Consider the following 17,175-nt stretch of genomic DNA (forward strand, 5'->3'; position numbering starts at 1 on the left):
AAGTTTAGACAAATTTATTGAAACATACAGGGTGTTAGCAAAGAAATCATTCAGTGATATGTTACATTATGCCACTACCTTGAATTGTATACTTTAAAAATTATAAATATATATTTCATAACTAAGCCTTTGGCCAAAAAAAATAAAAGGGAAGTCATTTAGCACATTTGTGAAAGGCCAATAGGAAATGAATTTTGAACATTAGAAAGATAAAGTCACTGGATTAAACATCAGTAATCTAGAATCCCACTGTGTTGAAGGTAGAAGTGTCTGTGCAGAGCTAGTCATTTATTTTAGCAATCAGAAGAGATGGGGCAGGCACACCTGTTGGAGGTGGCAGAAGAGCTGGCAGGACAGCAGGGACAGGCTGGTCAGGTGAGCATGTCCCAGAGACAGCAACAACAGAGAGCAGTCCAGCAGGCTGTGAGGCAGGAGGATGCGCCCAGGTCATCCCTTCTTTGGTCTTCTACCACATACACTGGAGTGGAGAGAGGGGAGAGGGTGAGAATGAATAGCACAAACCTTGGGCCCTACAGAGCCCATGCCTCCCAGACCAGGTGCCTTTCTGCTTATGCCGTTGTGGATAATGGAGGGAGGAAGGGTCTGAGCTCCTCAGCTACTTCCCCTCCTCCTCCTCCTCCTCCTCCGGACACTGATTCCTGCAGGGACAAGCACTAGGGAACCTATACTGCTGCCTGGCACCAAGGCAGCCAGAATTTAGATAAGAAATGTCCATTGCGATCTGGCTGGTGTTGGCTGACCCAACTTGGTTTATAAACCAAGCAACACTATTAGTATGTCCTGTACCCTATAGATGTCTGGGGGAATGTTTCTTTAGATACAACTAAGCCCTTTCTCAAAAGAGAATAACCAAAATCTCCTAGAAAGGTGCTTTAGTCCCTAAAAGAATAACCAAGAATCTTAGTTTTTCATATCTGGGCAATGAACAGTATCAGAATGTGCCCCGACCTCTAAACTTCCACACAACACCATGGAAGGCAGGGATGAAAATCTGGTCTAGTGGGAGCAATGCCCGGAGCCTAACATGCTTCCTTTTTCTCAGAATGGAGTTGGAAATCTAAGCCCTGCCTGGACTAAGTGCTCTGTTAAGAGATTTGAGTGCAAAACAAATCCATAGGTCAAGAAGGACCCCAACTGATTTGCGGCCTCCCTTCCTGTAAGGACATCCTTAAAATGCTGGTCTTCCTTGGCCTCAGAGAATCTGTGCCACTTTTAAGAAAATCTCAAAACCACCACCATCAGACTTAGTTACAGGCAGTTAGGACTTTAAACTTTCTGAAAGTTCATGTATCTTATAAGTTAAACCAGTCCTTTGGCAATCTTCTTTCAGTTCTATTTTTTGCGTATCTATTTTTATATCTCCTCTCCGGGTAACTTCCTCTCTCTGGAGCCTAGTATAGTAGCTAGAATATGCTGGGTTAGTAGTGAGCTTTCCAAGTTCTCCCATTGTATCAGTGGCCCTCCACCGGGATATCACCTTCCCTTCTCTTAACCTCAGTGTGCTTTCATTTGGCCCCACTCAGCATCACAGGTGAAGCTGTTCGGGGTCTGGGACACAAGGCTCATCACCAGGAAAGCTTAGTTGAAGAGAAGATAACCCATTTGTTCTGAGGCCCAATAAAGGTGTGTTACCTGACTTAGTCCTAACAATAACCTTGAGATAGATTTTCCGTCATTCCTATTTCACATGTAAGGAACTCTAGGTTTATAGAGCTTAAATTCTTGTTCAAACACACATGACCAGGCAGGGGCAGGATCTGAACTCAGGCCTTTGACAAGCTAGGCCTGCCCAGGTCCAACTAGGATAGAAAAGGGAGTAGGAGTGAATGGGATCTAGGGCAGTCCTCTCTCACACCAGGCAGAGCCCACCCTTACCCACTGAAGGCCCGGGCACTCCAGACTCAAGTCACTGCAGCAAGGTGTCACCTGCCATCTGCCTAGATGACAGGGAAACTGAGGACACAATTGGCTGTGGAACCCCTTGAATAATCCCTTCCTGTAGTTGCACTGGCTCTGCTGCCCTGGGATAAAAAGACCCCCTCCTCTGCCAGCTCTAGAAGTAGCCTGCTTGATCCAGGCCTGAGACCCAGCCCAAGGTTGGGTTGCCATGTGAAAGGTCCTGCTGTTTCTCTTAAGCTGCCATTTATTGAGGTGTTCACAGATGTGCCAGGACCAGTGCTGTGGCCTTGCATACACAGTGCCACTCAGTCTTCCCAACCCTGTCCTCACCGCTTCTATCCTGTCAGAACCACTGAACCGCAGGGAGCTTAGTCAGGAACACAAAAATGTCCCCGTCTCACTTCCTCTGTCACTTTCTCCTTTAGTTCAGTTTGTCCTTGCCAGGGTGTATTTCACATGACATACTCCGAAACCTGGGCGGGAAGTACTCTGAGCTCATTACTCCCAGACACTGTCCACAGAGGTTAGAAATAACCAATCCGGCTGTAAAACTGAGGCCTTAGACCAGAGGACTGCGTCAGCCTCCACAGGGGTGGTCAGTGCTGTACATACCTTAGAAACCCGAATCACTTATTTTCTGGAGCACCAAGTCTTCCAAAGCCCTTGTGACTTTTTCCTTTCCATTAGCTGAGGACAGAATCTCTGCCCCCAAACTCTTAAGAAGATGGGGTGGTGGAAGAGTACATGGGGGCCAGGGCAGGTGTGGAGGTAAAAGTGACTTGCTCTGAGGAAGACCTCACAGTTCCTCATAGTGTACCCACTGTGGGCCCAGAAATGGCATACTTTAAATCTGTATCTTCCTAGATGCCTTACCTACCTGGAGGGTCCGAGGGTGCCTGCTGCACTGAGTTGCATGGCCTAGTCTCCCCCGGGACACCACTGCTCCTCACCTTCCATTCGTTCCCATCCCTGCCACCCAATGGATGACTGAGAGCTCCACTACCACCCTGGCTGACCTGCCAGTGTGCAGCCCCTGCTGCCTGAGTCCTGGGCCATGACACCCACCCTGGGTACTCGAAGCCAGGGGACGCATGTGCACTGAAGTCACTAGCGGCATTGGTTACAGCAGGGGCTGAGGTGCAGGTGATGCCAGTGTACGTATTCCCTACCCAGGCCACATGGCCTTCCTGGCCACTGGTCTCTGGCATGCAGGACAAAAAAAGGGGCAGAACTATGGCTATGTAAGATGTTAAACATTAGAGGAAGCTGGGTGAACAGTATACAGAAACTGTGCCATTTCTGTAACTCTTATGTAAGCCTAAAGTTATTTGAAAATAAAAGGTTTAAAAAAAGGAGGGGGCGGGGAGGGAGGGTCAAAAAGCAGCGGGGGTTGGGAGCAGGCAGTTCAGCAGTCAGTGCCAAGGTACAGGGAGAGGTTCTGGTGCCAGCAGGGGCTGCTCAGATTGAACTCCTTGGAGATCAAGTGCCCCCCTGTGGGCAGCTTGGGGACAAGGAAGGGTAGGGCCAATCTGTTTACATACACATCAGCCAAAAGGCTAACCCTCCTATTCGCTGTCCAGTGGTTTGGTAGCCAAGACCACCCTGCCCAGCCAGTGCCAGAAGCCTGTGCCCCGGACCCAGGCAAGAAGGCATTGAAAGGACTCTATTCCTAGAAAACTGCAGTTGAATTGGAGATCAGGTTCAGCCCACCAGCTTGTCTCTCTTGCCCCAAACAGCCCTTTGGCACCAACCCTTAATGTTTTCAGCTCCAGCCCAGGGGGGATATGAGCATATAGTTTTGACCGAGAGGCCCAGATTAGGTCAGAAAGGCACAGGCTAGTCTTGGGTGCAGAGCAGCTTCTGTCAGAGGCTCTCACTTACCCTCTTGCCTCTGTGATGGAAGCAGAGTAAATAGGAAAAGATGCTTGAAGGCCTACAGCCCCTGTGCCAAACTGCCTGCCCACCAAGCCCTGGGGTCTTCTACAGGGCCACCAGCCTACTACAACCTAGCCAGACACACAAACCCGCAGCCCAAGTTCTAGGACTACCGTAGTGTGCAACCGCAAAGGTGCCATTCACAAAACCTGGTTCTGGGCAGGCAATAGGAGTTCCAGGCCACATAGGGGCCAGGGCAGAGATGACTCACAAGAAATGTGAGCAGAGGCCTTTTCAGCTGAAGGCTCCTTAGTCAGCTCCTTCCTGGAATTTGAAACCTTTACTTGCTCAGCTCAGACATTTTAAATGATTAATCAGATGCTGTTGGTAATGGAACCTTATAGCCCATCCCTTTGTGAATGCATCTGTACATAGTCACAACCCAGGAAGGAGACGCAAATAAAGACTGGGGCCTCCCACGAGTTCTGACATCTGGCGCCCTCTTGCTCTAGAACAGTGGTTCTCAACCTTGGCTGCACATTAGAATCACCTGGGAATCTTTAAAATCCTGATTCTGGGCCTCATCTTCCAGAAATTGTTTCTTTGTTATGGGGTGAAGGTCACAACATTAGTAACAAAGAAACAGAATTTCCGGAGGATGAGGCCCAGAAATCAGGATTTTAAAGATTCCCAGGTGATTCTAATGTGCAGCCAAGGTTGAGAACCACTGCTCTTGAAACTAGGAAGTCTTCGCCTCTTGCGGCCCAGACCAGGAATGGCACCCAGGGCTGCTCCTCAGTTGCTAAGACCACCACAGCCACTGCACTTTCCAAGTGCCCCCAGTGAAATGACAGCTTTGCTAGAGGCAGGAGGCCTGGAGCCTTTGCGCACCTCAGCCCACATTGAGAACCTGTCAACAGAGACACCCAGTCAGCCTTCCCAGAGGTATCAGAGCAGCTGGAACAGCCCTCCTACTGCTCAGACCGAGGCAGGGAGGGAGGAAAAATCTTTAGGAGTAGGTAAAATCTCAAGGTAGCAATAGGTTGGATTCTGTCCCTTCCACGCAGGACCAGAGGGAGAACACACAACTTGTCATGGATGTGCGTGTGTAGTGGGATCACTTATGACTCAGCATGGGGCTGCACTGGTGAGAAAACACGTCCTAGAGGCAGTGCCCCTGTGTCACCTGTGCAGGCTCGTGAGCACCAGGTTAAGTGTGCTGAGGGGGGGGCGTGGGGAGTGCTGGGGAAGAGGGGCTAGGAATAGCAGAGGCAATGAAGGTGTGTCATTTTTACTGGAGGTTAAGAGCAGGAGAGGTTAGGAATATCTTCCACTTTCCTCTTCTTCCACATGGAGGTGGGGTAAGGGGCTGGCACAGCCCTGGCCCTGGTTTTGCAGCAGCAGCCTTTGCCTGCTAAGCTTGGGGCCTTCCCCAGGCCTCCAGAGTATGTCCCCAAGAGAGTCAGGGCCCACTGCCTCAGAACCTGGGAGATGGAGTGAATTTCAGGGTTCTTCCTGTAGCCACTCGGCAATCTCTAGGCAGGCTAGTGGGTGTGCTGGCCCAGAACAAGGCATTCCTGGGGCTGGGTGGAGGAGAGGTGGCTGGACTATCCCCCTAAAGAGATCTACTCCAGACTTTCCTTGGCCGCCCACCCCTAGGGTTGCTTCATTGTTTAAGGACAGTATCTATGTACGTGGCTCTGCCCAACTTCCAATCCTGATGCTGCCACTGATAGGTTGTGTGACCCTGAACAAGCCACATCTTCCCTGTGCCACAGTCTTCTCACTTGTAAAATGGGAAAAGGAGTGCCTAAGCCTATGTTTCATGACAAAAACAAGACAATGTAAAGTGCTTGGCCCAGGGCCTGGCATAAAGTGAAGGAGGGAGGACATCATAAATAGGAGCCACCGTGTGATGACATCCTACAGAAGAAACTACAAAAACTTGGGTTTTCTTATTCTGGGTCTGGTCTGTGTGTGAGGGGCCTGCAGGCAATCCATATTCACATTAGCATTTGCATGTGTGGCCACAGGTCACCACAGGATGGCAGAAGCGGAGGACCTGGCAGTCTATGTTTAGCACAGCTGCTCTCAGGGAAAAGGGAAAGAAGAACCCCCCCCCCCCCCCGGGGGGGAGAGGCTGTGTGTACTGGGAGGCAGAACACACAACTTCAGCTGTTAAGACACCCCTCAGAGATGAGCAAAAGTGAAATATTTAGGAACATCCCATTTAGATGAAGGGCCTAAGGAAACCCTCACAGTATGTGAGCATTTGCTGAGATGTAATGAGTCTGTGATGATCATTAAGACAATGTAAACACTAAGGTCCACAGGAAGTACAGGCTATGAAACATAATAGGAAAGAGAATGGTCAAGTTATAAGGGATGTACATACTTAAAAGACTAAAAACTGAAGAGTAAAGTGTTTCTCCTTATGCCTTAAGAAAAAACCCAAAAAAAACACACCCAAAAACCAGCCCTAAGCAGGTTTGGCTCAGTGGATAGAGTGTCAGCCTGCAGGCCAAAGGTTCCTGGGTTCAACTTCGGTCAAGGGCACATACCTTGGTTGCAGACCCCTCCCTGGCCCATGCCCTTGTCGGGGCTCGTGCAGGAGGCAACCAATTGATGTGTTTCTCTCACATCGATGTTTCTCTGTCTTTCCCTCTCTCTTCTACTCTCCCTAAAAATCAATGGAAAAATATCCTCGGGTGAGGATTAAAACAAACAAACAAAAAGCCAATCCTGTGTGATCAGCTCACAACTGAATCTCAAAAATTCCATCAGGAAAGAGACTGAATTTTGGGGGGACGAGAGTTCTTTTAAGAGGCAGCTTTCTCTCCAGTCTGTTTTTTGGTCTAGGAAAATAAAATGCAGAAATGGGGTAAAGAAGCCGACAGCATTTTCTGTCCATGGTCACAGAATATTAAAGTGAAAGCACCATCCTCCTCCTCCTCCCACTCTTTCACCCCCCAAGTGGAGATGCTGCAGAAGAGAAGGTTGCTGAGGAGCCTGAGCAGGGCATGTGTGTGAAAACACACAAGCGCAGACCACTTTCCTCATATGACACTTGATGCAGTGCTGGAAGCTGACCAAAGATATTTTCCAGTAAAGACCATGCTAGTCTACAAGTGGAAAAGTAGAACTCACCCCACTTAAATAACAGAGATAATAAACCCCCTCCCAACACACACACACACACACACACGCACACCAACAAAAGAGGTCAAAACCAGTGTCCACATCCTTGCTACCAACGTGGAAGTTGGACAGACCCAAGCTGAGGTCCTGGTCCTGTTCTTCACTGCTAGGTGACCTTGGGTAAGGCATTTGACCTCTTGGAGCCTCTGCTCCCTTCTCTATAGGAAGGACAGATAGTCGTGGAGGCTCCTGCCTTATATAACATGGGAAATGAGGACAAAAGTATTAAGACAAAAAAAAAAAATCAGTTAACAAACGGGAAAGTTTCATCATGGGGATTCTTAGTGAGATCATATAGTACATTTCAAATGTTATATTCATAATTTGATACACATTCCACTGTTTATGTTCATAAAACTAAAGAACTGAGATGCCAGGTGTTCCGGTGCATCTACATTCATGATTGCTGGCCTGGCAGCACCCCCCCCCCCCCCCAGGCCCAGAGAGTGCAGGGTCCCGCATGTCCAGAATCTCATGCCGGGAGAGAAGCAGCCACCAAAAGGCAACCTCGAATAGTTTACTAGGGTGACAGACCCACTTCTGTTGCACAAGAAGGTTGTTCAGGTGGCTAATCTCATACCCAGAGGGGAAGAGACACCTTAGAAGGACCCCTGTTCTTATTTAGTTCGGAGAGTAGAAAGCAGCTTTTCTTTTATTCTGAAGTCAGCCAAGAGACAGAGGGGATGGTAGGGCAATAATGGGCAGGAGTACACAGGATGAGGCACAAGCAACAGGTGATTCCTAGGCACCCCACTTCCGCTGGAAGTCTGCACCATCACCTCAGACAAGAGAAGCCATGGCTGTGAGCTGGGGAAGATGTCACTATACAGACCAAAGGGGAGAGGGGTCAACAAGTATGAGAAGCCCCGATGTCATGAGTGACATTACCACAGCAGAAGGGAGGAAGCAATTCATTGTATCATGAATATATTTCTAACGCAGTTTTTGGAGAAATAAGTATGAGTGAGGCTGCCATGCCAGGCAGGAGAAATTAGGGAAAATCCAGAGGAAAAAAATCTGATTATGCCCAGAACACGACAATTCTATGACCCTATGGCAGGAGAGTAAAGACCTCGAGGCAGAGCAAATCCTCTAAGGCAGCGGTTCTCAACCTTCCTAATGCTGCGACCCTTTAATACAGTTCCTCATGTTGTGGTGACCCCCAACCATAAAATTATTTTCGTTGCTACTTCATAACTGTAATTTTGCTACTGTTATGAATCGTCATGTAAATATCTGATATGCAGGATGTATTTTCATTGTTACAGTTTGAACATAATGAAAGCATAGTGATTAATCACAAAAACAATATGTAATTATATATGTGTTTTCTGATGGTCTTAGACGACCCCTGTGAAAGGGTCGTTCGACCCCCAAAGGGGTCTCGACCCACAGGTTGAGAACCGCTGCTCTGAGGGCTGGCAAACCATCATGCTCCTGCTCACAAACTGTTCATTAGTTGAGACTCATGGAAACTAAGGTTGTGAATGATGGTGGCTGACTGACCCAGAGCATGGCCAGGCCACAAGCCGCTCATCATGCTAGTCATCTTTTCATGGCTGTTCATACCACAGTGATGTAGGCCACATCTGTTACTGCCAGACTTCAAAAGACGCCAAAGGAACCAGTCATAAGCTGGGGTTTAACTCGAATAACTACAACACAGCAAAGGAAGGAAGGAGCAGGCTGACTTGCATCATTAAAGGCTGTGGCACATAAGAGTGAACAAGCAATCCCATTGAAATACCCCTCAGGCCCCATAATGATAAGTAGATTTAATCCAATTCTAATAAAAATCCCAGCAATATTTTTGTGTGTGGCTAAACTGATTCTAAAATGTATGGAAAGGCAAGAGAAGTAGAACAACAAACAATTTTGAAAAAGAATAAAGTTGGAGGAAACCCACCTCCTTACTTTAAGAAAGATTTAATATAAAACTACAATAGTCAAGACAGTTTGGTATTGGCAAAGGGGGAGAGACACAGATCAAAGAAATGGAACAAAGAGGACAATAGACCCGCAGCAACATGGTCAGCTGATGTTTGACGAATATGCAAAAGCAATTCAATGGAGAAAGGGTAGTTTTTTTCAAACAAATGTTGAAAAAATTTGCAAACAAAAAACTAAAAAAACCTCACATTTTATATAAAAATTAAACCAAAGTGGATCATAGATTTAAATGTAAGACTTGAAAAAAACACAGAAAACACACAAAAGAGAATCTTAATGACCGGGTGTTAGGCAAAGAGTTTTCAGACCTGACATAAAAGCATGACCTAGAAAAGAAAAAGAAAAAAAATCAAAATGGGAAACTTGGGTTTTGTGGAAGACACTGTTAAGGGGATAGTCTGCAACAAAGGACTTAATATTTAGAATTAATATTAAAGACTCAAAAGTCCACAGTAAGAGAACAACTCCATTTACAAGTGGGCAAGAGACTTGAACAGCCTTGGCTGGTGTGGCTCAGTGGTTGAGCATCGATCTATGAACCAGGAGGTCACGGTTCGATTCCTGGTCAGAGCACATGCCCGGGTTGCAGGCTTGATCCCCAGTGTAGGATGTGCAGGAGGTAGCCGATCAATGATTCTCTCTCATCATTGTTTCTATCCTTCTATCCCTCTCCCTTCCTCTCTCTGAAATTAATAAAGACTTGAACAGACACCAAAGAATAGATATAAGGAGGGCAAATACATACATGACAGCATTAGGCATTTAAAAAATGCAAATTAAAACCACAATGAGATACCACTATTACACCTATGAGAATGGCTAATTGAAAAAATATAATATCAAGTACTGGTGAGGATATAGAGCAACTAGAAGTCATTCTTTACCCTTGGGAATACAAATGGTACAGCCACTCTGGAAATCAGTAGCAGTTTCTTAAACACATACTTAATCATATCCATATATTCCACTCTTGGGTATTCCACTCCCCTTAAAGATGAAAATTAGTTTCACAGGAAAACCTGCACATAAATTTATAATCGCCAAAAAGTGGAAATAACCCAGCGATAAAGTACCTTCCAGATCTTAACAGAATACACTCCAGCAGTTACACACTGATTTTGCTGGTGAGGCAGTATCCCAGGACATCCCAGGGCAAACCTCATCCAGCCCGACCCTCCCTGGGCTTGGCCAAATGCACTAGAAAATCTGGAAAGACCAAAGGCTTTCAATTGCACTATTTCTCAAGTCCTCAGGGGTTCCATAAAAAGGTAGGGGGTGGTCCCTCATCTCAACTGCAATTCCAAAGTATCTTTCTCATACTGGAGTTGTTTGTGAAGTTTCTTTTGAAAACATTAGAAAAATCTGAAAATGGCAATCATGAAGGATCTATACTATTCAGCAGGGCCTCCCCAGAGCATGGATAGTCACATGCTTGGTGTCCTACATGATGGATCCTCCACCAACCAACCACCCCAGGGGACACATTCTGCTTGAGGAACAGTATCTTCTCTTTCTATATTCAAAGCTGAGTGAATTAGCCTGACTCCCTTACTTGGTGTCTGGCCTTTCTGGAACTTGATGTGTTGTTGCATGCTTCTTTCCAGTTTAGCAAGGGTTCTATGCCTTCATGCCCAGCTGGTTCTTTGTACCTCTGAGCTTGTCTCTTCCATGCCTACACAAATGTCTGCTTCCCTCCAGACCTGAAGACCCTTATCTCTGGTCCTAGCAGTCCTGTCTTCCTCTGTTGGTGTCCCTCACAGAACAGGAACTGGAGAGAAGTCCCCCTCCCCCTCCCCATTGATAATAGTGTGGTTAAGTCCAATACACATTTCTGAGTTCTTATGTTACCTGACCTCCTAGCAATATCTGATCACTCCCTGCTTAAATTCTTCTCTCCATTTCCAGGACACCCCATTCTCCTGGGTTTATGATCTCTGACTTTGTAGGTTAGGTTCATCATCTACAGGTCCACTTCAGTTTTCCTCAAAGCTCAGCCCTACATGCCACCTTTTCTTTTCCATCCATATTTCTACCCAGCTTGATCTCATTCACTCCCACAGTTCCAATTACCACCAATAGACCAATGCCTTCCCCATATCTCCAGCCCGACCTCTTCTCTAAGCTCCATGATTACGTGACATCTACACCATGATACTTTAGTCTGATATGTTCAGAGCTCAACTTGGTTCTCTCTTCCTCCAAACCAAACATGTTCCTTTCCTTTGTTCCCAACCTCCACAAACATCACCACTAGGCGTCTACTTCTAGTCAAAAGCCCAGAAATCATCCCTGACCTCTCCCTTCTTCAATCTCTGTATCCAATCCATTACCAAGACCTGTTGATTTTACTTCCAAATATTTCAAATGCATTCATGTCTCTCCATCATTCTCTACATGGAAGCCAAAGGGATCTCTCAAAATGCAAATTTGATCATGTCATCCCGTTGCTTGAAATCCTCCAATGGCTTCCCACCACCATTCACATGACAAAAATCAAAATCCCTAACTCGGGCTATGAGCCCCTTATCTTGCTCCTGCCTGTTTCTCATCTGTTTCCCAACATCCAATTGCTCTCTGTCATGTCGATTCTAGTTTCTCAAATGAGTCATGATCTCTCTTGCCATTGGGCCTTTGCACCTGTTCATCCTACAACCATTTTGCCTGAGGACACTTACTCATCTTTCATATCCCTCCTAGACTGTGCAAGTTGGTCCCCCTTTTATGTTTTCATAGCAATACATATCGTTTTTTCATAGGAAAATAGATGGTCAATTATTACCTATGGGATTTATTTAATGTCTAGTTCCCTCCTTACAGTTAGCACCATGATGGCAAGGATGGAGTCTGTTCTATATGGTCTATCACCTAATACACTGGAGCTGTTCAGCATTTACAGAGTGAATGTGGGTCCTTGTAGACTGTGGGTGCTTCCCTGGGAGTATGCAAAGGGAAGGTCGATGAACTGCTCTTCCCAGTTTAAAGTGCCCCAAGGTGATAAAACTGGGTTAGAATCTTCTAATCTGTGATCCCACTGGAGTGAAGAAATTATTTTTACCAAAAATGTAGTATTTTTTAAAAAGCATTCATTCACAGTAGCATTTAAACTATAATGTACTTAAGGAGAACTCCAATTTTAAAACCAACAAAGAATATGCAAAAGCTATATGAAGAAAATTATCTAACTTTATTGAAGGATTTAAAAGAAGACAAAAGTAAGTGGAGAGATAACATGTTCATGATAGGAAGACAATCCTGTAAGTATGTCAACTCTTTGCCCAAGTACTCTGTAAATGACATGTCATCCCAGTTAAAGCCAAACGTGGTGGTTTTCCACAGAAACTGACACACACTCATCCTAAAATCCAGATTAAAGAGTGAAAGACCAAGAATAGCCAAGAAAATTCCGAGGAAGAAAAATGGGCATGTGCCAGGGCTGGGAAGATGTTTAACATACCAGACTTCTGATTCTAGCCCAGTTGTTTATTGGAAACTTGGTATATGACAAATCTCTTTTCAAATCAATGGGTAAAGGATGACCTAATCAATACATGGTGTTGGAACTATCAAAATGGAAAAAGAAAGCCAGAACTTCATCCTATACCATGATCAAAAATAAATTTAGGTGGACTAAAGATTCTATGTGAAAAATTTTAGAAGAAAATATAGGCTTATTTTTATGTTCTTAGAATAGGAAGTTAGTTTTCAAAGACTAAAGCACATAAAGCATGAGGGAAAGATGATAAATATGACATTTAAAAACTTTCATACTAGAAAATACAACATAAGAAAGATTGAGAGACAGACAGGGAGAAGATATTTGTACACCTATAATAGTAACATGTTAGTATGTGGAATATTTAAAAACTCCCTACAAATCAGTAAGAAAAGACAAACAAATAGAAAAAAAGGGGGGGGGGCTAAGAAGATATAAAGGCAATTCAAAAGATTTGTAAAAGCAAATCAATATATTCAAGGTCACTAAAAACGAGGGAAGGTAAACTGGAATAGTGAGATACCATTTCTCACCCATCACCGGTGCTAAAATTTAAAAATCTGCAAATTAGGTATTTGTCAAAGAAAGAAAAATGGAAATTGTGCGGCACTAGTTGTTTATTCCAGTTACAGGAGGCAGCACGCCTGGAGGGAGCACTTGGGTCTTGGCTGCTCATTCCAAGTTGTCCATGAGGCAGCAGCAGCAGAGGGCGGCCCAGCACGCAGCCAAGGCCGCCTGACACCCGATGTCGTCGTCCTTCTTCCTTTCCTGTTGCATCACGTACACTGGGGGCAGGGTGGGGGCAGGGTAGAGGCAGGGGAGGGACAGGGAAGGGCAGGGGGGAGAGAGACCCAGTCAGGGGGCAATATGAGCAGCAGCATCCTGTGCTGATAGCACTTAGCACACAATCTGTGGAGACATGTTGGCTGTCTCCCTCCCTCTCCAGACTGCTGCTCCACCAGGGGGGAGCCACGCCTACCTGGTTCACTGGTCCAGTCCCATGCCAGTGTCTGGCACGCCATTTCTTCAATGTGTAAATAAAGGTGCCATCTGCTCAGCAACTGTTAGACCACTGTTTCCTGCCACCTCCCCTTCTCTGAAACCCAGACCAGCACCTTTCTGGATACCTGACCAGTGATCCAGTTTGCAGTGAGCCCTGGCCTGCAGCCTGATGTGGCAGGCACTGGCCAAAAGCTTTATACATTATCTCATTTAATCCTCACAACAGGCTGTGTTACTATCACCATTTATAACTCTCAACACTGTTTGCAAGAGTGAACTAGTAGAAGCCCTTTGAAAGAAAATTGGGTTTGGGGGTACACACAACACTGACCCAGAACTGTATCTAGAACTTTTCTACAAAAATAATTCTGGTGTTTAAAAATAGGTGTATGCTGCAATTGCTACTGTATCAAAATAACCCCAAACTATCAAGAACTTCAATTTCTGTCACCTGGAGACTGATAGGTAAGTCAGTGCATAGCACATCGAGAATACTAAGCAGCCATGAAGAAGAACTAGGTGGTTCTTCCATGTTGCTAATAAATTACGCAAGGGATAAAAGCAAGGTATAGAGCAGTGCTTTGTTTTATTTGTAGAATGAAAGGATATATATACACACAAACACACATATACACAAGTTTCTGAAAGAATACGAAACTTAGAGGTCGGTGTGGGAAGGGATAGAGGCTTTTACTTTGCATTCTACATTTTTCTCAAATCCAGGCTTGTCTGATTCCACAGCCACACTCAGCTGCTCCTCTCCTGTCATTGGGGGTCCTGTGGGCAGGAGGAGGGCCGGCCTGGTTCTAGCATGCTTTGACCTCTTCTAGCCTCTGCCACAAGTTCCAGCTCCAGGGGCTTTGTGGGCAGCTGGCATTGCCTGACCTGGGCTCCCTGGTGGCACTGGCCTCATTCCTGGCCTGCCTTCCCATATCACTGTTGCCTAGACACCGCCCTGGGCCCAACTCCACCTAACCTGTGCTCCCAGTTATTCTTGCTCCTCTCATGGCCTGATCTGGCCCCTGTGACCCCAAGTCCCACCTATCAGATGTGCTTTCAATGCAATTCTGACACCTCCCTCAGGCCTTGCTGACTTTCAACCCTGGCCAAACGCTAGGAAGCAGCAGGTATATCAAATGGCACTCCCTCCAGCTCAGAGACCAGAACGGCCTGCATTGTGCAATTCCTAAGGCTGAGCCCCGTGAGGCAGAAACCCCCTCTCCCCCATGCCAGGTCCCAAACACCACTGCTAGGGTCCCTTCTACACGTCCCCCCTTCCAGCAGCACCGCTGGAGGCATTTCAGAATTTATCAAACCAACCCCAGCCTCTTCACTCCCCTTTGGGTTTGGGTTTAGGTTTGAACAGGGGCCCACCTAAGCCGGGTCCTGGAGAAAGGGCACCAAGGGAGCAGGGACCGCCAGTCTCTGCCTCTGCAAACCCGAGGAGTCAATGGTCTTCTAGGTCCCTCACCAGCCCCCAGCTCTCCTGTCTCTGCTCATCTGTGAGGGCGAACACCATGCGCTGGTCCTCTCTGTTCCTCAGCCGGGTCCCTCTGGCAGTGAGGCCCCACACTGCTGCTATCCACCTCTGCCAGCCTGTCACCTCGGCGGTACCTATGTCAGGAAGTTCAGTGCCTACTCATCTGACACTGAAAGCAGTGCCACCCCTGGGCCTTCTCTTGACACTGGCAATACATACTCAATAGGCTCACTGTCTCCTTTGTCCTGGAAATATCCCCTCCACATCTCTACTCTGCCTCAGGGGCCCTCCACACCACCATGGATTGCTGGGACATGGGGCCAAAGCCTCCTCAGCCCAAGCACCTGCCTACTGCTCCCAGAGTCAGCCTTCATCATTCTTTTCATCATCGGACTGAAGTCTGTAAAGTCCTGCACACTCTGTGGTCCCAATGCATAGAGGAGGCAACTGCATGAGGGGCTATAGGTGTGGCCAGAATCGACTAGGAGGTGGTATTCTCGTGTCGGTGTGTGTTTGTTTTTAATATATTTTATTGATTTTTTACAGAGAGGAAGGGAGAGAGATAGAGAGTTAGAAACATCGATCAGCTGCCTCCTGCACATCTCCCACTGGGGATGTGCCCACAACCCAGGTACATGCCCTTGACCGGAATCGAACCTGGGACCTTTCAGTCTGCAGGCTGATGCTCTATCCACTGAGCCAAACCGGTTTTGGCTGTTTGTTTGTTTTTAATGCAAGTACACACATTTTAATTTATTATTTTTTAAAATATATTTTTATTGATTTCAGAGAGGAAGGGAGAGGGGAGAGAGAGATAGAAACATCAATGACGAGAGAGAATCACTGACTGGCTGCCTCCTACATTCTCCCTACTGGGGATTGAGCCCGCAACCTTGGCATGTGCCCTTGACCAGAATCGAACCTGGGACCCTTCAGTCTGCAGGCTGACACTCTATCCACTGAGCCAAACCAGCTAGGGCTTAATTTATTCTTAACAGTATATATGTATTTAATTTTTAATATTTTTAGAGAGAGAGGGAGGGAGAGAAACATTGATGTGAGAGTGAAACATTGCTCGGCTGCCTTCTGCATGCCCTCTACCAGGGATTGAGCCCGCAACCTGGGCATGTGCCCTGACCAGGAATTGAACTGGCAACCTTTTGGTGCACGGGACGACACCCAAACAACTGAGCCACGCTGGCCAGGGCACCAATGTATTTATATTTTAAAAACAGGATATGTGTAAACATGACTAAACAGGGCTCACGCTTGCAGACCTGGCCACACTGCTAAGTCCACTCCCACTGTTCTCAACGTAACTTCCCATCATGTCACTCCTTCACTCAAAAACGTCTGGGTTCCTCCTTCCTACCCACTTTCTCTTTGGCCATCTAGACTGTGCAGTCAGAGCCCATGGATCTGTAGCCAGCTATGATCAGCAACCCCGCTACCTGGCCCTACCTAAGGTCCTCAGGTCTCTCATAGCCAAATTCCCTCGTTTTGCAAGACCTGGATCAACCTACAAGGAAGGCTGCTTCTCAGCCCAGTGCAGCTCAGCCCTGACTCAGCTCCTTTTAGGAGGCTTTTGAGTGCTCTCTGGGAAGCTCCTTTCATGAGTCAGGGAATCCAATTCTAGGCACATGCACAGTGTGAAGGCTAGTACTTGCCTAATAATCCAAAGAAAAGTGTGAATTCTTTGCGCTGAAATTCTGGGCTTCAAGCACTAAGGCCTGTAGTTGGTGGTTGCAGAATTCTGGTGTCTGGAAAGTTGGTGAGGACAGTTTTGTTTTGTTTTTTTTTTTTAAATATATTTTATTGATTTTTTACAGAGAGGAAGGGAGAGAGTTAGAGAGTTAGAAACATCGATGAGAGAGAAACATCGATCAGCTGCCTCCTGCACACACCCTACTGGGAATGTGCCCGCAACCAAGGTACATGCCCTTGACCGGAATCGAATCTGGGACCCTTGAGTCCGCAGGCCGACGCTCTATCCACTGAGCCAAACCGGTTTCAGCCGGTGAGGACAGTTTTGCTGTGAGGAGGCAGGAGCCAACTTAGGGCTGTATTCACAGAGCGGACACAGAGCTGCCCTGAACCCCCAGCAGTGCTGAGGGCTGCAGTGGGCAAGGTGTGCATCGCACATCCCTCTGGGGGTCAGAGACTACCCCGCCCTGCAACTTAAAAAATGACAAGCTGCAGCGGGCACCAGCTGTACTCTCAGAAAGGCTCTGTCCCACTTCTCCAGGCCCCCACCCCT

At 46.7% G+C, this 17,175-nt stretch overlaps 1 non-coding gene across 1 annotated transcript in view; it reads right to left on the bottom strand.

The window, feature by feature from the left end:
- Nucleotides 1–12,108: 12,108 nt before the first annotated feature.
- The window catches only part of LOC102429782, a 39,347-nt gene continuing 34,280 nt past the window's right edge, over nucleotides 12,109–17,175 (bottom strand). Inside the window, exon 3 of the transcript XR_002828650.1 lies at nucleotides 12,109–13,221. This is a non-coding gene — a transcript (uncharacterized LOC102429782). The remainder of the gene's footprint in view (nucleotides 13,222–17,175) is intronic.

Source organism: Myotis lucifugus, unplaced genomic scaffold, assembly GCF_000147115.1.
Source record: "Myotis lucifugus unplaced genomic scaffold, Myoluc2.0 scaffold_28, whole genome shotgun sequence".
NCBI classification, from domain to species: domain Eukaryota; kingdom Metazoa; phylum Chordata; class Mammalia; order Chiroptera; family Vespertilionidae; genus Myotis; species Myotis lucifugus.